At 38.4% G+C, this 26,035-nt stretch overlaps 1 protein-coding gene across 3 annotated transcripts in view; it reads left to right on the forward strand.

Annotated features, from left to right (window-relative positions):
- Nucleotides 1–26,035, forward strand: part of OSBPL6 (oxysterol binding protein like 6) — a 183,437-nt gene that overhangs the window by 24,623 nt on the left and 132,779 nt on the right. The gene's annotated exons all lie outside the window — the stretch shown is intronic.

Consider the following 26,035-nt stretch of genomic DNA (forward strand, 5'->3'; position numbering starts at 1 on the left):
TCCCAAAGCAAATTGAAAAGGCAGAGATTTTTGGCCTTGAACATACCTCTGGGTACATGAAATTGTATTTGCTAAATATGCTTTCCAAAAAGGCAAATGCAAGGGGCTCTCATCATTCAAATCTGGAAAAATTGGAGCATGACAATAAATAATGTAGTAATGTATTATAAACCATGAACTAAGATTTAATGAATCTGTATTGATCAATGAATGAATGGGAGTGGGGAAGGGAAAGCTCTTACAGGATAATGCCAACTAATAAATGTAGAAGGGTAGAAAATAGAAAAATCATCATTTGGCAAACATCACAGTGATGGTTGATGAAAACAGTTGATGTCAGTGAGTGGGTGAGGGTTTATTGGAGAACAGGATATTGGCATAGTCTCATACTGTTTTTCCACAAAATACTCATTAGTTACAAAGAAGGAAATGGTGACTTTATGGTGAAGACTGGCAGACACAAACTTGTCCAGGTTATCAAGATTAACACCATCAATGATGGGATGATCTGACATCCTGTGTCTCCTGAGATGATGCACCAGGAAGAGCAGAGCATCATTTTTTGGGGTCTTCTTGCTAGGAATACATGGCTTGAATCTGGTCATGAGGAAACATCATATGGACCCAAATTAAGGGTGACCCAGATCACCCGGGAGAATAAAACAATTTGACTCTTTAAAACCGTCAAGGGTGAGAGAGACAGGGAAAGAGTAAAGAACTGTTCCAGACTGAAGAAGATTTATGGTTGTTATGTAAGAGATTGTCCTTGTTTGGGGAAGTATATACTGGAATATACAGGAGTGAAGCAGCTTTGTGTCCATAATTTACTCTCAACTGGTTTAGAAAAATACTGAAGACTGAAAAATAGCCTATTTAGGTGAAGGGAAAACAGAGATTTATTTTTGTACTGTCCGTGTAACTTTTTTTGTGAGCATTTTTAAAAGTTATGAAACTCAAGGAAGGATCAAGGAACAGTTTTGGACTGAAGGAGACCGAGAGACATGGCAAGTACAATAAGTGATCTGGATTGGCGCCTTTTGCTGTAAAGGAGATCAGTGGGATAGTTGGCAAAACTTCAGGAGGCTTTTTGCACTAAGGGGATATAAGTGTTCTTTGTGCTGTTCTGGGAATTTATCTGTAATTTAAATTGTTTTGAAATAAAGTTTTTTTTAAGTGCAAATGCTTTTTGAAATCCAAACTAACTTTAATTTCCCTTTTCTTTGATCAGATGAGGATAGAATTTGTTCCTGCTGTCAGTGGGCAACCACCAGACTGTGCTTTTTAAAGAGCAGGATGAAGAATGTTAAAAGATTTTAAGAGTAGGAAATGCCTAAGGGAATGTGAGACGTCCCTACTCTTGATTCTTTGCCCTCTAATATAAATTCAGGGTAACAGTTTCTGCCTGGTTTGTCTTATATATAAACATTATTTTTAAAAAAGAGAGTATGTTAATGAAATGTAAGCTATTATTGACCAGATGCTGTGTGTGGTCTTATTTTCAGTATCTTAAAACTAGTAATAGAAGTATCTGGTTTGGTAACAGAAATGCCTTTTCCCCTTGTTTCTCTTTTTTTTCCTCTTTTGTTTGTCAAATATCTCTGTACCCACCTCGTATCTCCTCTTTTTCCATATTTCTCTTTCAACTTCTTCCTCTTTTTCTGACTTTTCTTTCTTCTTTTTGTGTTTGTTCCCCCTCCTTTTATCAAATCTGTTTTTCCCTCTTGTACTTAGTTCTTTGCTTGTGTTTTCTTGTTTCCCAGCTCAACGCCCTGACTTGATTCTCTTGTTATTGTAGCTTCAAGGAGTATAGACATAGTGTTCTGTTTCTAATTTGCCCTTATTCAAGAGGAAGACCAATCTAAATCGTACTCTTAGCAATGCACTATTAGTAACAAATGAAGTTTTATTAATACTTACCATTTATTGAATGCTTACTATTGGTCGAGAATGTGGTGACTGCATTATCTATATTCTCATTGAATCCTCACAGCAATATTTTGGAGCAGGTGTTTTTTATCCCCATATTTCAGAATAGGAAATTGAAGCATGGAAGTTGAACAGTTTACCCAAAATCAAAAATGGAAATACCTAATAGGCTCATAGTACTACTGAAGGGAAAGCATTTTAAAATAAACACACAGCCTGTTAATAAATGAGTCTGTCATTGAGTGAAATTGAAGGAAAGCACCCTACAAGGGTAGATGAAGCTATGAGCATGCTTATTTGGAAATGTAAGATTATTTTGTTTTAAACCTGTTTGTTAGTTGTGTGCATAAGTGTATGTGTGTATTATAAAATTTTCACTCTCCTTTCCCAAGTAATAAACTTCTGAATAGCCCCGTAATGATCTTAGCTGATCTTCAGTTTAAGAATAAAAATTAGCACTATCTATCAGTCACATACAGCGTTTTCTTACAGAGATGTGAGTTGAGTTTGCAAAGACATGGCTTTGATTAGTGAGTGATACTCACAGAATAATTGATTCAGTCAACCAGCCATGTTTTTGGGGGTAGAAGGGAGCTGGTTTCACAACTGGTAATACATGAAATAGCAAGCTTGAGATACTTTTACTTGGCAGAACAGATAAAAATGAATAGTTTTGCTCTCCTGAGCTCAGATCTGACTGTCAAGTGACCCCTCCCAGGCACAACATTTAAGTTGTCCCCGCTGGAGTAAACCACTGCAGGGCCCTGTGTTTAAAAGATCCCACGTTAGATCCCACTCTCAGATCCCATCGTCTCTGTTTTACAGTGTTAGCTTTTCTCTCTTTTTCTGTGTTGTGCATTGGGTTTGGAGGGGAAGGAGGGAAGGCATCTGCTAAAGAAATCACCCTTATGGAGGCTGTAACCAGTGAATGTAGCATGTTCTCATCCGACACCAGGGTGTTCCGACTTTATGGTTATGTCAGGGAACCACCCTGCAGCTTTCCCAGGTATGGTCTTGGCTTGATGCTGATGATGCCATTTTAATCTCTTGTCCATCCATCTACCTAAAATTCATAGATGTTTGAGGGCCTTCTATATTCTAATTTGTAGACACTCATATTGTAAAGAGATTTACTAATTCTGGCCTAACGCAAACGTTTGCTGAAAAAAATAAAACAACCTTGGTGTACATGAAAGGTAATTACAGTTCCTTTTAACATTTTAAAACTAAATGTTGTGTGAAGTCTTATTCTTCATGGCAGAAAAAATTTAAGATAGAACCTCCCCCAAGAAATAAAAATCACTCATAATCCCACTATCCAGATGGGGAGTTAAACACCCAGATAATATTTGGTGTTAAATAACCAGATTTTCTTTCCTAGGATTTATATTCCTATAAATTATGTATTATATATATATATTAACAAAAATGGACACATAGTACTTTATAAACCACTCCCTTTTTCCCCTTGCTCCAACCAGAGAAAGTATTTGAACCACTATTCCGTAATGGTGACTATATTTACATCATTACTTAGAATGGCTGTGAAGATTTGTTGGACACATAGATTGTGTCCTGATTTTTCACTATAATAAGCAGTACTGTGGTGAACATCTTCGTGTACATGATTGGGCAGTTGCTTGATTACATACTTTAACTCTTAAGTACAGAATTTATTAGATCAAAGCAGAACCTATGTTGAAGGCTTGGGAGACTTATTACTAGATTACTTTCCCAAAAGTTTATTCTGATTCTTTATCAATCAATTATGTGAAGAGTGGTTTCTCCTTGTTTCATTTTTTTTATCGAAGTATATTCGGTTTACAATGTTGTGTCAATTTCTGGTGTACAGCATAGTGTTTCTGTCATACATGTACATACATATATTCCTTTTCATATTCTTCTCCCTGTTTTAAATTACATCTTTTTTTTTTTTTTTTAGACTGAGCATGTCTCTGTGTATGGGCCATTTGAATCTTGTGGTCAGTTGGCTTGTTTGCTTTTCCCATTTTCTTTAGGTATATTCCTGTTTTGGCTTATTGTTTTATGAGAGCACTTCATGTATTAGGGACATAGATTTCTTCTCTGCATTGTAAGTATTTTCCCCACTAGATTGGAATTTTGATTAAGATTTAGTCAAATGTAACATTAATTTGGTGGATGTGAGCATGTTTTTTGTCTTGGGTCTTGCGATTTGAGAATGTTTTAAACACTTCTGCTCTAACGAAATTGTAAAAAAAAGAAAGAGAAAGGGTACGGAGTGACTTCTTCCAGGCTCTTCTGTTTATTGCCTTGCCTTAGGGTAGAACTGTTTCTAAATCATTTGAGAAAACGGAGTAGCTGAAGTATTTTCTCCAGCGAAGTGACTGGATTCCATCTGGCTGGTTTTTAAAGTGTTCTTTTGAATGATTTTAGCATACTCACCTATTGTTTTTCCTTCTCAAAGCTGGTATCTTTGTCTCTTTGAAATAGTCTGTTCACATCGGTCCTTATGGCTTTGGGAGTCTGACAATTTTATGATTATGCAAATGTTATTGAGATCATCTTGATGGATGTTCCCAGAGCCCTTGGCTGACTGCACAGAGACTGAGCCTTTAACTGTCACAGGGTTGGCTAGTGTGACCTTCACATCAGGCTGCGTAAAACACACTTGCCAGGCATCCTAGGACAGTTTGGAGCGGTTGCCCAGGCAACCTCACTTGCTTCTAATCAAATGCCCCAAGTCCCAGTGGGAATGCCACATCCGAAGGGAGAAATTCTGTCTTTAGAGTAGCAGCAGAAGTACATTTGTCTGTTTTAGGATGCTACTAATGTTTGGGGGAGATGAGGTTATGCCATGATCTGATGATGAACTCAGCAAAGGGAGAGAATGAAGGAAAAGGAGATCAAGAGAACAGAGATAGAAGAGAGGTCGGAAGGAGGAGAAGGGTTCATTGAAGTCAGTGGCAGAAATCAAAATAATAAATACGAGCAAAAGGTTCATGCATAAGAAAACACTATAGCCCAGAGTGAGCAGAAAGACGCTGAGAAAGAAGACTGAAAATTATGCTTAGGAAAAAAATCCATGATCAATAAATGAATATCTGGGGAGACAAAAAGAATAGTGGAGGCTTCTGAGAAGTATACAATAAAAATGTTTTTTTTTTCATGGAAACAGACTTGTCTATAGGAAGTATTTGATCAACTCTGCTTTAAGGAACTAATATTTTCTTTCCAGTACTCTCCATCGTAGCCTGAATAAATCATGAGTAATTTTTCTGTAATTAGAATTACACCACTCAGAATCATAAGACCCACTTTTACTTGCTACTTCCATGAATTAGAACCATTATGGATTGGAAACTAGTATAGTTAAAGTCAGGTTTGTTTGTTTGTTTAACAGAACACTTTCTGTGTTATACTTGAATGGTTATTATGACAGGTGGGGGTGTTCTAGCTGCTCAAATTAGCTGAACGCAGGCTCGGTCAGAAGGGCATTGTGTAGCCCTGGGAAGAAAGCCTATCTGGGGACACCAGTGAGCTGGCCATTTTCTACCCTCCAAACCCTCCGTCAGGTGCTTAATTCATCCTATTAAAAAAAAGTCTGTGACTTGCTCCTGAAATACCCAGAACTGCTCTTCAGAGCCCCCTTTTACTGATCTCAAACCAGGTACAGGAGAGATGCAGATTTTACTGTAATCAAAACCAGCACATCCAGCACTTGGTAAAATGTGCTCTCCAAGGTAGTCCCTCAGTTAGTGTTGCACACTGACAATGTTGTCCGGATTTCAGACCCTTGGAAAACTTAAGCTCTGCTCAGATGTTTTCTAAAGATTGGATTTTATAGTTCCAGATAATCATGGTTTCAGTCAGAGTCCTGGCAGGTAAGAGATGTCATATTTTCAAGGTTTAATTAAGAGACATTTAATAAAGGAAAGAGTGCAAGAGGTGAGGACAGGGTCCAGAGAACCCCCAAGTACCCTGGGTCTAGCAGTGGTGGAGAACATGCCCATCTCTAGGTCAGAAGGAACAAGGGAGGAAGAAGCAGTGTTCCTGGGACCCAGTGAGAGCTCCAGCCATGGAGCTGGAAGTGTAGAAACAGCCACAGCCAGGACAGAAGCAGGCAGGGAGATGGGGGTGAGTGTAAATACCTCAGCTCCCTTCTCCTTGCCTCTCTTGTCTGATTCCTGCTTGCGTCTTCCGTTAGCCAAATCCATCTGCAGTTGTAAGGAATCTTGGCTGATGCAATCTATAGAAGTCAGCTTCCTGGAGCTCAGAGAAGGGCAAGAGAAGGTTAGATAATGGATCAGGAAGGGGATTGGGTGGCAAATGGAGAATGACTAGCATGATGTGCAAGTCTCCTCTGTTCTCTCAGGATCTCCTTACCTTTTGGGAGAGCAAGCATTTGGAAGAGAAGTTATTTATTAAAGAATGCCATTTATAGGCACTGGGCAGCAGAACAGGAACACCAGTCAGTCTTATGATTTTCCCAGTTGATTCCTCCCTTGTTTATGCTACACTGAGCCTAGTGCATATTCTACAATTGCTGTTATTTCTTTAAGTTTGTCTCTCCCCCTCTAGACTTCAGGTCCTTCAGATTATGAACTTCCTTTTATTTGTCGTGGTCTCTCCAGCATCTAGCTGGGTGCCTGGCATGTAGTAGGAAATAATGACTGTAGTAGATGATGGAATTTCCTAGCCTCCTTCAGGATAAATTCAACTTCCATAGTGTTTTCCATAGTTAAACATCTTCTTTCTCAATGCTAGGTCCTCTGCATTATTATTTTTCAGTGAAAAGTAGGGAGGATGCACCGATCTCAGCTCCCTGCTGGCTGAAGCTCTGGCACTGTTAGTGGCCACAGTGGAAACACTTCTGCTCTCCTGTGAGCCATAAAGTGACAGTTTCATTGAGCATGTTCTGTATGACCAACATGTTTACTGATCCTTATACTAAGCATGAGACCAGTTCCCATGGAATGTGTATGGGAACAATTTGAAACTGGGTGAGGCTTGGGTGTGGTGGTGCCAATCAAATGCAAGAGGTAGAAAGAGAAGAGGGGTCAGCGATGTTCTGTTAGAGAGTAAGTTAAATCTCAGTTTGATCTTAAAAAATATGTGTAAAATTAAGAGTAAGGAGTATGGGCTTGCCCTACCATATATCAGGACCTGTTAAGAAGTTGTAGAAATTTAGTGTGGCACTGGTACTGGGACTGATAATTCACCAGTAGAATAAAATAAAAAGCCCAGAAACATGCTATATTAGTCTGCCAGGGCTTCCATAACAGACCACCACACCCTGGGTGGCCTAAACAGAAGAAATTTATTTTCTCACAGTTTTGGATGCTAGAAGCCCGAGATCAAGGTGATGCTTCAGAGTTGGTTTCTGGTGAGAACTGGCTTCTTGGTTTTCAGATGACTTCCTTCATGCTGTGTCCTCACATGGCCTTTTCTCTGTGTACGTACTCCCCTGGTGTCTCTTATTCTTCTTAGAAGGACACCAGTCCTGTTGGATTAGGGCCACACCCTTATGACCTCATTTAACTTTAATTACCATGTATCTAATTACAGTCACATTGAGGGTTAGGCCTTCAACATATGAATTTTGGGAGAATACAATTCACGACCATAACACATATGTGCACACAGCTTTAGAACTTTTGGTGTATGTGTCAGATCAGTAGGAAAAGGAAGGGCTATTCAGTAAATGGAGCTGAGAATTAATGATTATCCTTAGGAGAAAAGATGAAAACAGATCCTTATTTTATATCCTATACCAAAAAAAGTCAACTCCAGGAGGATCAAAGTCTTAAATTTCAGGAAAAACAAACAAACTTTAAGATTTCAGGCTTGGCCATAGGAAAGAATTTCCTAAGTGTTTGCCTTTCTTTGCTTTTCTTTCTTTCTTTCTTTCTTTCTTTCTTTCTTTCTTTCTTTCTTTCTTTCTTTCTTTCTTTCTTTCTTTCTTTCTTTCTTTCTTTCTTTCTTTCTTTCTTTCTTTCTTTCTTTTCTTTCTTCCTTCCTTCCTTCCTTCCTTCCTTTCTTTCTTTCTTTCTTTCTTTCTTTCTTTCTTTCTTTCTCTCTCTCTCTCTCTCTCTCTTTCTTTCTTTTCTTTCTTTTTCTAGACTTTTAGTCTTCAAAGAAGGAGATTTCTTCAGACACAAAAAACACTTAATATAAAAGGTTGACAAATTGAACATTAAAATTAAGAATTTTTTCATCTGAACGAACATTATTGAAATTGTATCATGTCTTTTATTGCTTTAATATAATTTGTGGGAATGGAGGGGAAGTAGGGGTTTAGAAATAAGACTGGCCATGAATCGATCATTTTTGAAATTAGGTGATGGGTGTGTGGGGTTCATTATACGGCCACACAAAAGATGAGAGGATTAGTAGAAAATACAAAGAAGCCCTACCAATCAAGAAGAAAAGCATGACTAGCATACTAGAAAAATGGACAAAGGATGTGAATGGTTATTTTATAGATACAGACAAGGAAGCATATATGGCCAAGAAATATATTAAAAATGTTTGGCATCGTTTGTGATTTGGAGGGAAATACAACTCAGGGCCACAGTGAGGTGCCATTTTATACCCGTTCAATTGGAAAAATTGAAAGATGTGTTAATCGAGAGGATCTCCCACCCTGCTAGTAAATTCATGTGACTACCTTAGAAAACAGTTCTGGCATTATTTTGTAAAGTTGACCACACTTCCAACATTTTCCTCCTAAGTATATATGTATAGGAAATTTGTGCGCATATATACAGAAATATTTTTGGTGGCCCTGTACCCAACATCAGAAACCTGGGAAAACCCCCATGTCTGTGGGCAAGAGAGTGGATGAGTAAATTGTAGTATATTCACCCAGTGGGAAATATGCCACAAGCAAAATAAAGTGTAGTGGAAGAGTTGCAACATAGATGTTTTAACAATACAAAATGAAAAAAATCTAAAAATATTACATATAGTGCCCTTTTCTATAAATTCAAAAGCAACTAAAATCATAACCATAGTTTTTAGGAATACATGTAGATGATATGCTAATATATAGAAAGGAAAGCAGTAGAATATTGAGTATGGGATTCAGGATGGTTGTTACCTCAGCTAGTGGGAACCAGGAGGTTGTGACTGGAAGGGCTGTTTGGGTAGATAAATTACTGTCTGAGTCTAAGTTTTGAGTCGAGTGATGGGTTTGTGGTTGCATATTGCAATATTAGATATTGTAGAATCTAACAGTGATAGTGATTAATCCAGTTCTGTGAGACTGAGGTTGACTACAACAAGCAAAAAAGGGTTAAGACGAGTGGACAAAGAACAGTAGCATAGTACATTTATCACCAGAAATTTGGAAATTGTGCATTTTGCATAGGAGGATAACAGGATTCAGGCTGAGTGGCTGTTACAGAGAGACTGCAGACAAAACTAACTGCTCATACAAGATAGAAAATCTCTCTCCCACTTTCTCGTTCACATAATCATTTAGATCATCACCATTCAGTAAAAATATGAGAGCCACTTATGTAACAATATTAAAATTCCTCATAGCCACGTTAAAAAAGAAATAAATGAAATCAGTTTTAATAATACTTTTTGCTTAATACAGTCAAAATATTCTAACATATAATCAATGTAAAATTACTAATGAAATATTTTATATTTTCATCTTAAGAAGTCTTCAAAATCTTCTGTGTATTTTATACTTACAGCATATATCAACTCAGGCACTAAATTTTCATTAGAAAGATTTGATCTGTATTTAGAGTTCATAAAATATACAGTTGAAAAAAGTAGTTTCACATACCCGAGATGTTCTAAACATACTTTAAAGTTTTCCATGAACTGAATCAAGTATTGGTATTTAAGATAATTAAAATTAAATAATATTAAAGATTCAGTTCCTCAGTCTCACCAGCCACTTTTGAAGTGCTCAGTAATCACTTGTGGCTAGTGGCCATCTTAATGCAAGGACCAGTTCTAGTCCATTAGTTATCAAGATGTATTCTCCCAGCCCTCCCCACCCGATCAGCAGCCTTAATATCACCTTGGGACTTGTGAGAACTGCACATTGTGAGTCAGAAACTGGAGGTGGATCCAACACTCTGGGTTTAACAAGTTATCCAGGTGATTCTGATATACACAAAAATTTAACAAACCACAGGTATAGAGGCCATTCAGAGGCCAATGCTCTCTTACCTTGTTGCTCTCCAGTCACTTAGAGTATTGGCTTTATCTACAGAGTAGAAGCTTCCTGGTTGGGACCACTTGTGAATCCTGCCTCTAGGTTGGTGGCTGGGAGAGAGGAATAGAGTAGACAGTTTCCTTTTTTAAAGGCTGAATTGCACACATTCTTCTGCTCAGATCCCATTGGGTAGAGCTAAGTGGTCATCCCTAGCTGCAAGGGAGGCTGTGAATTACAGACTAGCCGGATGATTATTTGCCAAGCTAAAATTTGTGGAGGTAGGGTGGTGGAGGAAGTTCTCTTCCTGAAAGGAAGAAGTGGCAAGTGGACACTGAAGGCAGTTTGTAGTCTCACCACAACTGATGGATACAGTTTGATTTATTTTGCAACCTAGAGCTTAGCTTTGCTTTTATTATTTCATTGGCATATTGGGTTCCTTGGAAAAGTCAAACAGATGAAATGCGGAAGCATATAATATCTAAGGAAGTATTAAAGGTGCTTTGAAATATGCCTGAACTTGAAAGGTACCAAAGAAAATTTGCATCACTAAGATCAGCCCCTGACTATCCTCCTTTGAAAAGGAGAAGGCTTTATGTGGTCCATTTATGGAAGGCAGAACTTACCCTTAGGTATGATTGTTCAAAGAACGAGTATGTAATTGTTTCAATTTCATTCTACGGAAATAATAACCATTAACACTTTGGTGTGTCTGCTACCTAGACCATAAATGTTTTTTTAATGGGATTATACTTTTTTGCTGTTTTGTAGTCTGCCTTTCTCTTCTAACTTATAGCACAAATAAGTTTCATATTAATGGTATAGATCTGCAGTATTAAAGACTATATATAGCATCTTGTAAGTTAATCAATCCCTTTTGTGGAGTATTTTTTGTGGCTTCTACTTTGTTACATAATTAGCACCACACTGAATATCTCTGTACATTTCCACCCACAGCAGTTCATGAGTGGCCCTTTCTCTACATCCTCACCATCTACAGCATCCTTTTAAATCTCTGCAAATCTAATAAGCATATTAATTAATTTAAATAAACAAATAAGAGGTTAATCTTTGTTCAAATTTACATGTCTTTGACATCCATTTTAGAGTTTCTCAAACTGTGCTCCTATGAACTGGACACAGGTATTTTGGGGTTCAGAGCCATAAACAATAGTTACTTTTTCTCACTTCACAGACAAAATAAATTATAGTACAGCTTTCCTCTATTTGAAGATTTTCCTGTATGTCTTCCTTAAATGTTTGCCTTATTTTGCTATTTGCCTATTCCAGACTCTACTCCAAGATAACTTGATATTACATAAAAATATATATTAACTTTAGAGTTTTTAGATCAATAATTTATGGTGCTTTCTCACAAGCACCTTGATTTCAAAGAGATAAGTTCAAAAACCTCTAGTCAAAGAGGCATAGGGTATCACGGCTAAGGGCAGGTGAAGACTCTGGATTCAAAGTGCTTGAATCCTAGCTTTGGCCCTGCCAGCTGTATGATCTTGGAAAAGCTATTGAACCTATCGGAGCCTCAGTTTCCTCATATGTAAAATGGGATAATACTACTTATGTTATAAGGTGGTTGTGATAGCTAAATGTGAAGGTGTTACCCTTACCACAGCTCACTAAATAATTATTAGCTACTATTATTTCCTTATAGAGGAGGAAACTGAGTTACCTAGCTTGTTACTTTCAGGGTTTAAATAACATAGTACATTTGCTTTTTGTTTCAGTTGTCTTGAAACCTAACATTCCCTCTCCCCGCCCTTTTTTGGAGGGGGAGGTAGTTAGGTTATTTACTTAGGTATTAATTTTTTTTAATGGAGGTACTGGGGATTTGAACCCAGGACCTCCTTCAGGCTAAGCATGCGCTCTACCACTGCGCTCTCCCCTTGCTACGTTTCCATTGTCTTGAAATCTCATGGAGTATTGTTCTTTATTTCCAGAACACTGAGTTTTCACTCAGCTCAGTACTTTTTCCTTGATTAACAGCTCCAAACTGGTCTTCCAAAGATAGCCTTAGAATCTTTCCATTCAATATAGTGGAGTTAAGACCTGCCCTTGGGCCCCAGGTCTTCTTACTTAACTGGTCTCTCTGAGAAACAGTTCACAGTGACTCAGCATACCTGATTTTTTTTTTTTTTTGACTGTCAGATAAATTGTAATTGCAACTGACATTGGATAACAAATCATTATATAGAAAAGATTTCCTGATGGCTTGACTAGAAACTGTCCATGGTGTACTGCCTGGAATGTTTTCATTTTCATAATATGGAGCACTGTAAATTATTATTTCCCACTTTTTACAGTTCTTCAAGCACTTTCAGGACAGCTGATTTGAGAAACATGTTTAATATTCTGAGTGTAGAAATAGTTGAGACTTGCTTCTTCAGTCTTTGTAGAGGCTTGGAATCAGGGCCTCCCCTTTAAGGAAAAAACTGAGAAAATATTCAAAAGGTAACCTTAAATTGCCTTCAGAAATGAACTACAGATTAAAAGTGAAATTTGAAATTGGATAACCACTTCTCTTGATGACTTTCTAATTCCTGTAAAATGGCCTTGCTCTTGTGAAACTTGTAGCCATTTCCATCAGTTTTGCTCAGCTGTGTTTTATCGTGGCTGCTTCTTCTGAATTGGTTGAGGCTTCTCCATGGTCTGTGAGTAGGACTCCATTTCGGGCCCTTCTGTTTTCAGTGTTTATCCATCCACACTAAGAATTACTGTGGATATTATTATTTACTCTAGTTGGTTGTTAAGATGTTCAGTGTCACACTGAAAACCTTATCACAAGCTGGGGCCATTAATTTCTCTGACATTTTCAGAGCAGACTTGGGAGATCCCCCATCCTCTGGGAAAGTAAGGTGGTGATAACGGGTAGGGACAGTGCCGGGTTTCAGTTGGATGTTCAGTAGTTATAGCATGAGCTTTAATGTCATGCATGGGTGATCTGGCCACGGACAAGCTATTTAATCACCCTCTCTACCCATCTTTCATAACAGTGTCTACCTCATGGGTTGTTGTGTGTATAAAGATGATCCACTTACGATGACATTATTAGCCCAATATCTGGCACATAGTAATTCCCTTATGAGTACTAGTAATTAATTAGTATTATTATTCATAATAATAGAGATGCTAAATTCTAGAGACACTGAAAATACTCTTGCTGACACATATTTTGTATATTGAGATGGTGATAGTTCTCTAGTGTCATTCTTCTCCTTTTCTCTATAACTTTATTTAGCTTTTGAATAATACGAATGATCAAGTCTTAAAAACTAATGTTCACTCAGTGTTACATTAATAGGAGAAAATGAAATATTTCATAGCAGTTCTTAATGTTAATTCAATATACATCTGAAGTCATATAATGCACTCATTTTCTGTGGTACATGTCATAACACTGCTTTGGGAAGTGGGATGGTAATAATGATAGCAGCAATAACAACTTTTATGCTTACATCTGAATTAATATGGAGAGTATGTGTGCCTGTGTATTTCAGGTTATTATTGTTGAAGATTTCACAAGTTTTGAATTATCAAGCTTTGCTGGACTTCAGCCCTTGTAATAACATTTCAGGCTGTAGTATAACCCACCAGCTTGTCATCCATGTGATAGCTAGACAGACAGGTAGTCACTTTTTAAAAAATTTTGTTTTGAGATAATTACAGATTTATAGGAAGTTGCCAAAAAATGTACAGAGAAATCCTGTGTATACTTCGCTCATTTTCCCCCAAAGGTAACATCTTACATGATGATAGTGTAAAGCAAAACCAGGAAGATGACATTGGTACAATCAACCTAGTTTATTCAGATATGCAAATATTTTGTCTAGTCTGTAACTTATCTTTTCATCCTCTTCATGGGATCTTTTGTAGAGCAGATTTTTTTTTAATTTTGGTAAGGTCCAATTTATTTGTTTTTCCTTTCTATAATCTGTGTTTCCCCAAAGCTGATCCACACAGCACGTGCTTTGGAATCATCTGAAGTGCTTGTTACGGAGCCCATTTGCTTGGGCCCCACCCCATGTATTCTGAACCAGACTCCCCAGGATGGGGTTTATTAGTCTGTTTAATTTATGAAGCTCCTTAATATCTGAGAACCACTGATTCAGAGAGTTTGTCCTTGGTTTTTTTCCTTCTTGCTCTACCTTGTCTGTGGGTCAGCCTATTCATTTCTACCACTTGTCTTATCAAATATGTGTAGGTAGCTTCTATACAACCTCTCTGATGAGCTCCAAAGTATCTGAGTTGCTGGATACTCTCTGCTACTATACACAGAAAGTCATTAATATGTAGACTATTGATTAGATGTTATTTTTCTGGACCCTTGTGAATAAGACGTGGTAGAATAAAAACCATCCTAATTATTATTTATAGATTGTCAAAAGGCCTCAACTTTTTTCCTGATGCTTGAAGTTATTTAATTGTATAATATTTGGGAGGGTTGTTATGTAAATATATATCTAAACAGTCTTGGGGTTATTTGTACTCTTTTTTTGGTCTACCTCTTCTTCCCTTCATTAGAGGAGATAATTTGATACGATCTGTATTTGGAGAAAACTTTACAGCACTTGATGAATATTAGTATTCCTGTGGCTTAATGACCTAATATTTAGATGTTTGGTTGCTCTTTTTAAAAATGTAAAGTCTTTTTTTAAGCATAAAGAACTATTCCTTGTGTCTTTAGTAGCTCTCTGAAAACTGAGTTTCACATTTGGTTATTTTATTTGACTTTGGAATGTAATTAGAATATTAAAATGTCAATTTTAGAATGTCTCAATTTTATATCATTTGAACTAGTTAGGCTTTATTTATTTATGCAAATTAAATTCTCATTTTATGTTTTCTCCCAAGTCATTTGCTCTGTTCAATCCATGTTTCTAGCTGCTTCAGTCCCTTAAAAATTAGTGTCCCTTTAAGACGATAGAACATGCTGAAACAGGCCTTATACTGAAAGATAGCTGCTAAAATGATGATGAAATAAAACTGTTTCTTACACCTTGATCTTGGAAGAAAGTGATAAATTTAGGGAACAGTGCTTAATGGTGTTTGTGTCTTCAGACAGTGCAATCAGAATTCAGAAGGCAAGAAAAGAAAGCTAATTTTGTCTTTGCTGTGAAGTTGGATTCATTCATTACCCCAGTGGAGAATAGCAATAGCTGTGGGTCATGAAGTTTCTCCTGTAATGAGGAATATTATGTGCTACTCTATCATTGTCTCATCTTTCACATGTGCAACTCTCAGGAGAGTTTGACGTCAGAGAAGTTTGAGTTCCACGTGGGCCAGCTAGCCCTGGTGACACGGTCTCCACTGCCTTCAGATGGCCATGTCACTGACATGTGCTGTGGGATATACAAGGGGATCTAGTGAAAGTGTGATTGGTGTATCTAAACAGAAAAGCACTGATAAGTAAGTGATCTCTAAAGGCTGATGCTGGTAGGAGTATATTAAGGCTGGTGCAATCCAGGATGGAGTCTTCTCTGCCTTCACTGGATGTCAGAATTAGTTTATAGCCATGGCTTTGTCTTGGACCTCACCAAAATTTGAAACAATTTATCCTCCAAGACTTGAGACCCCAAAAGAGTTACTGTCTTTGACCTTGACTTCCTATCACTCTCTCCCCCTCCTTCCTTCTACCGGACCTGGTTATTTGTCCCTCTTGTGGCACCCAGCCTTCTTTCTGTCTTCTCTGTTCATCTGATTTTGGTGTCATTACCGTAGTTTGGACATCAAGTAAGCTGACTCAGCAGGACTGCCTAGTTTTTCGTACCTCTTGTCCTTCTCTGATCCATCTGGCAAATCCTGACCTTAAGAAAGCTTTGTCATTCTCTTATCTTTTGCTCCTAGGATAACTAACTTCCTTGTTGTGAATATTCAGGGAACTGAGTTGATTTTTTTTTTCCCCTCTCCTGCCAGGTCCTCATGCATACTTGGTAAACCTTTCCTGTCCCTCTAATTGATTCCACTTCCATAGGGGCTGTTTGAAGTGTTTTCCTCTCTCAAGGCCATACTTCCATCCCCATATCTCTGCAGAATTCTTGCTGCTTGCTTTTCTGAGAAGATCAAGGCCATTAGATGTGAGTTCGTCCAGTTTTCTTCTTTTTGATCTCCAATTCTCAGAATTTTTTGTCTTACTTCCATTCCTCCTGTTTCAAACAACTTTAAAGGTCTTCTTTTCCAACTCTCACCTCCTTGCTTCTGCCCTTAATCATATACCTTCCCAGTCTTGTGAGACCCTGATTTGTCATTATATCCTTCCTTTTTTGTAACTTAAATTTGGTAACTTCTCACCGTATGAAAATATTCAGATCTTTCCAACTTTTTAGAGTAGGATTTCTGAACTATCGACATGTTGATATTTTGGGCACAATCGACATTTTGGGTGTGTCCTGTGTATTGCAAGATACTTAGCAGCAACCCTTTACTCACCAGCTGCCAGTAGCACTCTGGAGTTGTGACAACCAAAAATGATTCCAGACGTTGCTAAATGTCTCTCAAGGAGCAAAATTGCCCTCAGGTGAGACACTACCTTAGAAAGTCTTCTTGCAACCAAGCCATTCCATCTATTACCATTCTCCTTTTCTTTTCATTTCCATTATCACCAAGTTTCCCTTGTGGCCTCCTCACAATCCTTATCTCCATTTCCTCACCATTCAATCAGTCCTGAATCAGGCTGCTGACACCACTCATTACTGAAAATACTCTCAGAGGACCAAAGTGACCTTCTGGCAGCCAAATCCAGTGAGCGGCCTTTTCTCAGTTCCTTAATTTGCTGCAACACTTGACACTGTAGCCTCATTTTTATGGTATCCGTCTTATGTATTCTTTTGGGTCTACTCCTATCTCCCTGTTTCCTTTAGATCCTCTTTCTACTATACTTTCTAAATCTGGGAACTCTCCTCTGTGTCGGCCTCAGCTGTGTTCTTCACAGTTCTCATCTCTTCTCATGTCTCTTCTGGTCACTGCTATGTAGATGATTTCTAAATATAGATTCCATCTCAGCTGCACACTAGGCTTATGTGTCCTTTTGCCTTTTAGATATTTCTATTTGATCTTCTACATGACACATGAAACTCAACGTTTCAACATATTCAAAAATGAACTCCTGGTGGGGAGGATATAGCTCAAGTGCTCAGCATGCACAGGGTCCTGTGTTCAATCCCCAGTACCTCCTCTAAAGATAAATAAATAAATAAACGTAATTAGCTCCCCCCTCAAAAATAAATAAAATTAAAAACAAAACAAACTCCTCATCTTCCCTCCTTCATTGATTTCTCTTAATGGTATTACAGTCCTTTACTTCAATGGTTCCTGAATGTTTTTGGTTGTACAGCACAACAGTAAAAGGTTTTTGTGCATGTTATATCCAAAATATGATATTTATTAATAAATATTATACATGTATAATAGTATAATAATAAACATAAAAAATAGAAATTTTATAAAGATTAGGGAAGATAAAATTAATATTTAAAATTTTAGCAGTAAAATTTTTTGTTCTCTCTGAAATATTATTAATAAGTTAATATGCTGCTTTCTTTAAAATCCAGATTTAATATCCTGTTATACAGAAATCTAAGTCCAGTTTATTTTGATTCTTGATTTTAATGTTTTAGTTGAAAAAGATACCCTTTAAACACATGTGGATTCATACAGAAGAAGTATATTGTTGGCTATACTTATGAAACCGTAATTTTTGGATAGAATGGTGGTTGTCAGGGGCTGAGGAGGAGGGAATGGGGGGTGTTATTTAAGGGGTACAGAGTTTCAGTTTTGCAACAGGAAAAGTGTCTGGAGGTGGATGGTGGTGCTGATTGCACAGCAATGTAAATGTACTGAACGCCGCTGTGTTAGACACTTAAAAATGGTTTAGATGGTAAATTTTATGCTATGTGTATTTTACCACGATAAAAAATAGTAACTTCAAAAGTGCTTAAATGAGAACCAGTCACATAATAATCACTTAAGAAAAGTTAATAATTGCTACTATTGTTTCTGTACCACCAACCTTGCTAACTGCTTCCACAGGCCCATTCGTACTTCTCAGTGTCCTAATTTTGGTTCCGTAATTGATCACCTTGCCTATTGCGTCTCACACAGTTCCTTATATGTAGTAGGTACTCAAGAAACATGTATTGAATAAATGATGTGACAACGATGGATTACAATCACTTTTTGCTTTTCTTTAGGGATTTAGTTCTATGACCAGGGGGATGGCTTATAATTAAATATTTAATTCATTTTGATTTTGTACCTTAGATGTACTGATGGCATTCTACATGGATGCATATTCATAGCAGAAGTTTATATTTAAGGCAGTTAAGCACATATAGCACAGATAGGCTTTTTTTACTCTGGAAGTTATGTTGCTTCATGTTGTATGTTGGTCAGTTAAGAAGTTGTATTTTGTGACTTTAAAAAAGATGTCTTATAAAGTTGTGTAAGTTAACGTGATTGCCTTGGACAAGAGAGGCTTTAAGATGATTTTAAAATATGTCTTGTGAAAGGGTGATTGAGAAGCTCTGTTTTTAAGTAGGTTAGATATGGAAAAATGTGCACTCAGAAAAAGAAAAGGGAACACTTTGGTCTAAATCTTTCACAGCTAAAACTCTGCATTTTGCTTGCTGCTTAACCAGTAGTTTTTGACTTTTCCCATTTCATTTGACAAAGTACCTGCCTTCCCTTTCTTTCTTCACTGGCCACCAGCAACCTTTTTGAGCAGTTGTCTAGCTCAGCAGCCGTGTTCCAGTAAAATGTACTCACAATTCCCACATCTCTCTTGGCTTCACCGTCTCCTCCTCCTCTTTGCTCCCTTCTCCATGAATCAGCAGATGTGGGTGATGTCATCTTTTCGTTTGGCTGTCTGGCCAGTGTTAAATGTCACCCTGCCAGAAGTCAAGCGTGGCAAGCCTGCTCTGGCAGTTTTTGCTCTTATTTAAATCGGTGGAAGTTTTGAATGAACAAAGGATTTTGAATGCTGGAAATTGGTTTAAAAAAACACAAAAATCAACCCAGGGATCAGAAATGGATTACGAGTCCCTGTAACCTGAAGCCATGAATCAGTGGTTGATGCAAACAGTGATTTCGCACCATCTTTCAAAACGCTGCTAGTTGGCCAAAATCCGAGTAGGATATAATGCCCTAAGTTTTTATCATAGAAATGTTAGATGAGCTCACTTAATCATTTAATTCCTGTGTTAAACATTAAAAAACTATTCATTTTAAGTTTTTTTACAATACAGCTATGAAACAATATACACAATATATGGACACATAAAACCTTCAAAAATGAACTTGTATTTTCTGATATAAAATTTATTTATGAAAATATTATTTAAGTTATATTTATATATTTCATATATTAATATATTTATATACAAATATAATGTATAGGCCATATAAAATTGATAACCTGTATAGAAATTTATAAAATCTATAACCTCATGTAGTTGGTATATTACAAAGACTTCTCTGCTTTCTCAGGATATAAATTGCTCTGCTTGAGAGTGAGTACTGTTCACAGTTCGTAGAGAGGACCTACGTTCCCATCTCACTGGCCTGCTCCTTGGCAGGGAATGGCCTGTATCTAGAGGTGAGCGAGAGGGTGGCAAGGCGAGAACAACATTTTTCCCTGGTTGAGCCAGTAATCCAGATCATAAGAGTGAAACAGCACATGCATTAAATTTCTGTTTCATTTAATCCCACCAATTACCTAACATTTTCATGTGGAGATCTCACCGGTATCTTTAACTTTTTTACATTTTGGTCAAAAGCGGCATTTTTTCCCCTCTACTTACCAACTAAGCCTTTGCCTCCTGTCTTTGTGTGAGATGTCTCCCCATTTAATTAGTTGCTCCAACCAGAAACCTGGGGTCTACTTGATGCCTCTCTCCCTCACTGCTCTCCCCACCCACACTGAGCTGTCCTATCCATTCATCTCCAATATATATCCCAAACACACCCTCTTCTCCCACTGCCATTGCCATGAGTTTCCAATTTCTTGTCCTCCTCTATACATTCTTTTAAAAATACAAATCCAGTTCTGTCTCTACTCTGTTTAAAGTCTTTCACTGCCTCCCATTGCACTTAGCAAACAAAAGCAATCAAACCAAAATCCAAATCCTTAATTTGGCTCCGAATTACTTGGCTCCTACCTACAAATATCACTTCATTTCATGCCTTCCTGTCCTTGCACACTCTACTCAGACTTCACCGGTCTCTTGTCAGGCCCTAGTATGCCCAGGTCTTTCTTACCTCAGAGCCTTTGCACATGCTGTTCCCTCTGGCTGGAGTGTCCCCTCCCACTTCGGCCTTCAGTCTTTGCTTAAATGCTAATTCCTCTGAGAAGTCTTCTCCTCTTAAGTTAATTTAGGTCCCTCTTATAATTTTTTTTTCTCATAGTACCAATATCATTTCCTTCTAGCATTTAATATTTGTAGTCATATGCTTAGCTGTTTAACTTTTTAATCTGTCTCTCACATCAGACCATGAGTCCCTGAGAGCAACAACGTGTCTGGTGTGACACCACATCCCCAATTTCTTGCACCGTCTGGCACATAATAGAGGCATAATATGTTGCATGAGTGAATAAGTGAATACCTTTTATAGAAAGAGAATGATAATAATATTACATTCCTGACATTTCCCCGGAAGTGTCAAAGGTGGTAGATGGCTCTATTGAAGGCATTCAGTAGCTGATGCTACTACTCTGTATGCCTCTAGCGTTTCATGTGATGCTGAACATCCGTGTTTCTGTTCAGAGGGAGACTACCGCTTATGCTTATTTCACGGCTCCTGACACTTGGTTAACAATTTAATTTTAAATCACTACTGAGACTTGCCTCCAATGGAAAAATGGATTTTATCTAGGTTGTTTAAAATGTATGAGCCTTACTGTACTGTGTAGAACAGCAAAAATAATTTGCTGCTTTGGTAGTGGGAAAAAATGTATTTTCTCCATATGTGTTATTTTCCCCCTGCAAAGGGCTAAGTTACAGATGCAACATTATCTCTGTAATAAAAAGATTTTTATTGAATGGTAGGTAAAGCTCTAGCAGCCATATTAAAACATACTTTTCCAGAGTATGCTCCATTTCAGGAGAAACAGGGATGCAAATGTGAAATGACACGATGGATTTGACTGCAGCACCTTCTTACTTGGTGATTCGGCAGAACTCAAGCGTGTCTTCCACTGCCAGTGGGTTTGTACCACTCAGGAGGGCTGTGTGCGTAGTGCCTGTCTCCTTGCTCAGCTGGGATATGGTGGTTAATTTTTCTCTAGAATGACTTTTCTAGATCCAGTGGCTGAGTATACTTGAAATATAATTTCTGTTTTATTCTTAATTAAAATAAATCACTGTAACATATGGAAACCTATTCATAATTGCACTTCTGCTAGTTTGAAAATGCTGCTACAAAGTATATGCAGTGAACTCTGTTGTTTGCTAGGAGTCTGACTCAAAACTCAGGCTGGGAACCAGGTGTCCCTGTGTTGTGGTGGGACATAGAAAACAACTCAGCCATACGCTTTCATGAAGAGGAGGCTGGTGCTTAGTCCAAATCAGTGCATGGTCAACACCTGTGTACAAAATACTCTGTTAGACCGTGTGTGGAATGCACGCAGATTGAACAGATACTCCTCTAGTGAGAAATAAGTATACATGAAATAATTAGATCCAGTGATGTACACACAGGGCTCTTCTATCTTCAAGGTGCATACACGTGCACACTGTGTTTTGGGGCCTCACTGCAAACTCTTTGAAGGAGGTGGGAGTGGTGTGTGACTGGTATTGTTGTATCTGATTTACTGATGGCACAACTGAGCCTCAGATGAATTCGGATGTGTTCACAGGTTTATAGGTAAGTGGTAAGTGGCAGAACTGGCCCACAAAGCCGTGTCTTAGACTCTAAGCCCCAGCCTAAAATTTCATCCTACACACTGTGGGAATTCAAAGGAGGGGAAGATTCATGTGCTGCAGGGATGCTGGCCTGTGGTACCCTGCACAGCCCCTGCACCCCTTGCGCTCACAGTTTTGGAAGAGACCCCGAGAGCTAACTTCGTAGCCTCCATCCAGACCCTGGCCCCTTCCTCTCTCGCTCCATTACTTCTGTCCTCTTTTTGGTGCTGCTGCAGTTCTGACCTGACCACTAGTTGTCACCTGTCTCTCTGCTCCCAGTTTTTCCCTTGATTTAACCTCCCTTTCGTGTCACTAGTCTTTACTTCCTTTCTTCCCTTCACTGTGGGAGCATTTTCTGAATCTCTGTGTATGAAAGCCATTCACACACACCATCCAACCCCGAAACTCCTTATCAGTAAGATCCCCAATGGCATCTGAGTTCCTGTCTCTCAGTCCTTCCTTTCCTTGGTCTCCACACAGTCTGCCTCTGTAGACCAGCCACTGTTTCCTGAATGTCTCCTCTGGTGGACTAGATTTTCGCACCGTCCCTTCTGGCTGCATTCCTGCTTTGCTCTGTCTTCCAGTGCTCTACCTCTCTGCTCCTGAAACATTGACACCCCCAGAGTTCCGTGGTCTTCTGGGGCATAAGAACTGAATTATCCATGGCCATCTGTTCCTGTCCAGTAGCTACCCCTACCACCAAAAGATGACCACCCCTGTGTTCTCCCAAGGTTCCAATCTCTACATATCATATCACCTGTGCCCAAAATGGAGCAGAAGTTCTTTCCATCTATTATGGAATCATTCTCCAGTTTCCCAAAATAGAAGCCTTGGTGTCATCTTCAGGTGGGGTCATCAGGAAACCTTGATGCTTTTATCTTGGAATTATTTATTATGGCCTCCTGATTAGCCTCCCTTTCAGTCTCGCCCCACTCCAGAAAGTCTCCCATTCCCCTCTAGAGTTACCGTCCTCTTAATTTAGTCTGATGATATCACTCTCCTGATTAAAGATCTCTGACTCCCATTTGTCTTCCTGACAGGGCAAGAACCAATTCCATTCACAATGACTAGTGACTGGGCCCTGCGTGCAGTAGACACTCAGAAATATTTGTTGAATGAATAAATCTGGTTCCAGTCTCACCTGTCAACTTTATCTCCCAGTGACCTGCCCCCATGCTGTTGTGAACCCCACTCTTCTCACCATTTCCCAAACATCTCCAGTTCTTGATTGTTTCCTGCTTGTGTTTTTTTTATGTGTCTGTGTTCCTTATTAAATTTCAAATCAAATCTATTTTCTCTTGGGCATCTTATAACTTATTTTTCAGTTCTGAAGAAAGAATCCTTTTGTCTTTTTCTTCATTTTCTTGAATTCAGTCAACTCTCACTGCATTTCTTCCCTTTTTTGTTCTTGTTCATGTCCGATGTTAACTTTTGTATTTCTAATTCTAGAGTTTGTTTTTAATTCTGCAAGTGCTTGTGTGAGGATACTTAATTCAGTTTGGAATGTGGTGTTACAGTTTTCTTCTGCTTCATGGTTTTGGGTGGGGAGAATTTTCAGCAGCTGTTTGATTTTTGTGCTGCTATTTTTCATTGGTAGGCATTTCATGGGTTCAGGGGCTCTCATTGTTGTCAGAGGCACATTTCTTCAGAGATGATGGTGGTGATGGTGAGGGTCTGGGTTGCCCCCCCTTCATTTCTCCTTCCTTCACTGCCATGGCACTACTCCTTCCTTTATTCCTTTCTCTTCCAGAAGCAGCACTTCTCTGAGGTCTGTGGCCTCTCTCACTTTCCAGCCCTTGCTCTACATGCAGCTGGTGCTGAGAACTACCAGTCTCAGACCTGTGTGTGGTATGTGGGCACTCAGTGCAGGACTTTATTTCCCTCCATGGGGTTGACTTTGTTTCTATGCCATCTCCATGCCCCTGTTCTCCTTTTCACAGAGCTTCCCGCTCTTCACACCCACTGGTTTGAGCAGCAGCAGCAGGAAGTGTGTTGGAAATTGGTGTTTATTTCTCCATGGACAGGGACTTTGAAGTTTGTGATATTCTCTGTCCCTAATAATGCTTAGTGGCTTGGGTCTCGTGATGACATTTGCCCTCTTGTTGATTTGTGGTCTTTGGGGAAGAATGTGTAGAGAAGAGAGATTTGGGTCCATGCAGCTGCTATCATCCTCCAAACCTGAGAGTTCCTGCAAGGAAAGTTACATTCTCCTCACTTTTAGGTGACAGAACCAAGGCTAAGAAAAGCTAAGTGACTTGGCCAAGATTGCACAGATAGTAAGTACCAGGATAAAAGAAGATTTTGTTATTTTGCTTATATCAGAAAAAGGTTAATCCCTTGTGAAGTTTATTGATTATTTAGATGAGGGGCAATGTAAATTTCCTTGATAAATATAAGAGTACTATGGGGAAGTAAAGGTCCTCTGAAAATGTTTAATGTTTCCTGAAAAGAAATTTCAGGTTCATTTTGTAGGTGTGATGGTATGTAAATACATACAAACAGAAAGTTTGTGTGGCTTTCTCTTTCTACAAGGAAATGAATTTTTTTCTATGATTTTTCTCTCAGTGCAAATTGTTAAAGATCAGCAAAGAATGTAGTTCAACTCATAACCCTGCTGTTCATTGTTTTCAGATCAGAAAAGGACAGCCACTGGTGGAGAACACGGTTCTATTTCATTAAGGAAGGATCAGGGAAATACTGCTCTCTGTGCATACGGTTGTGTCGGCTTCCTTTTAATGTGAGGAGGAGGATGGAGACATTTGTGTCAAATCTTCAGTCTCTGTGTTTCTCTTGAGCTTTGGTTTGGGAATTTGAGGAAAAGAGTGTCAGGTATTTTCGAGGAAGAGATGAGAGTTCTCTGGTTTGTTTCATTTTCTATCATACAAGTAACGTCTACTCACGCTGGTATTTGAAAAGCAAAAAAGTATGAAGAAAGAAAAAAGTCACCTAAAATCTTATTATCCAGAATTAACTGTTGTTAATTTTCTGGTATTGTTTGCCCTGCTGGTGCTTTTTTTTTTTTCTATTGTGTCTTTTTTCAAACAAAATATTGTGCATGCTAGTTTGTAGCCTCCTTTTTTGACATGCTGATAAAATGTGAACATTTTTCCAATAAATCATCTATGGCATGGTATTTAATAGTTGTACATTTATTCTGTTACATAGATGTACCATCCTTTTACCTAACCAGTCTGCTATTTTTGATTTAGGTTGCTTTAGGTCATTTTTGCTGTTAATAGCTTTATAATGAATGTTCTTGCAAGTATATTTTTGTATATACTTCTCATACGTAGAGTTACTGACTTCCCTGTTAAGATTGATTGTTGTTTTTCTGTTTGGAGAAATATACTAAAATATATAGAACCTTTGTATATCTATTTACTTTCCTTTAACTTTTCAGTATTTGTTTTGTGTTTGAGTTTACTCCCTATAGGCTCAGTCCTTGACTCTCAGTTTTCCTTCCTCCAGGCTTGCTTCTGCATCAAATTATTTTGTTTTCTGCAACTTTGGATGCCATCTCTGTGCTGTTGACACCCAGTCACTGACCTTTTAGCCAATTTATAAGTAAATCTTCAATTGCTATTATAGTATGTCTAACTAGCTGTTTGATTCATAGTCCTGCAGCAGCATACGCAGACCCTGAGCATGCATGATCCTTCCCACTCCCCCAGCAGGAGAGAGTTCTGAGCTGCAGGGCCGAGTTAATCTAACTGCCTACTGGACACCTTTCCTGAGGTCACCGATAAGACATTTCAAACTTCAAGTACAGAGTTGTAACCATAGCTGCTAAAGTTTTATTGAGATTATTGTGTGCCAGGAATCATGCTGTTTTACTGTACATGCAGTAGCTTATTTTCTCACAACAGCCATATAGGTGGTCCCATAATTCCCACCTTATAGATGATGAGAACAGAGGCTTACAGAGAACCTAGTAAATCTCAGTGTACTCTTTACAGATCTGCTGTGTGTTTTACAAAATGGAATTCTTGATGCTTCACCCTACAGTGTCTTCCCAAAGTATTTCTTATCTTGGCTAATGGTG

The sequence above is a fragment of the Vicugna pacos genome, chromosome 5 (genome assembly GCF_048564905.1).
Source record: "Vicugna pacos chromosome 5, VicPac4, whole genome shotgun sequence".
In the NCBI taxonomy this organism is placed as follows: Eukaryota; Metazoa; Chordata; class Mammalia; order Artiodactyla; family Camelidae; genus Vicugna; species Vicugna pacos.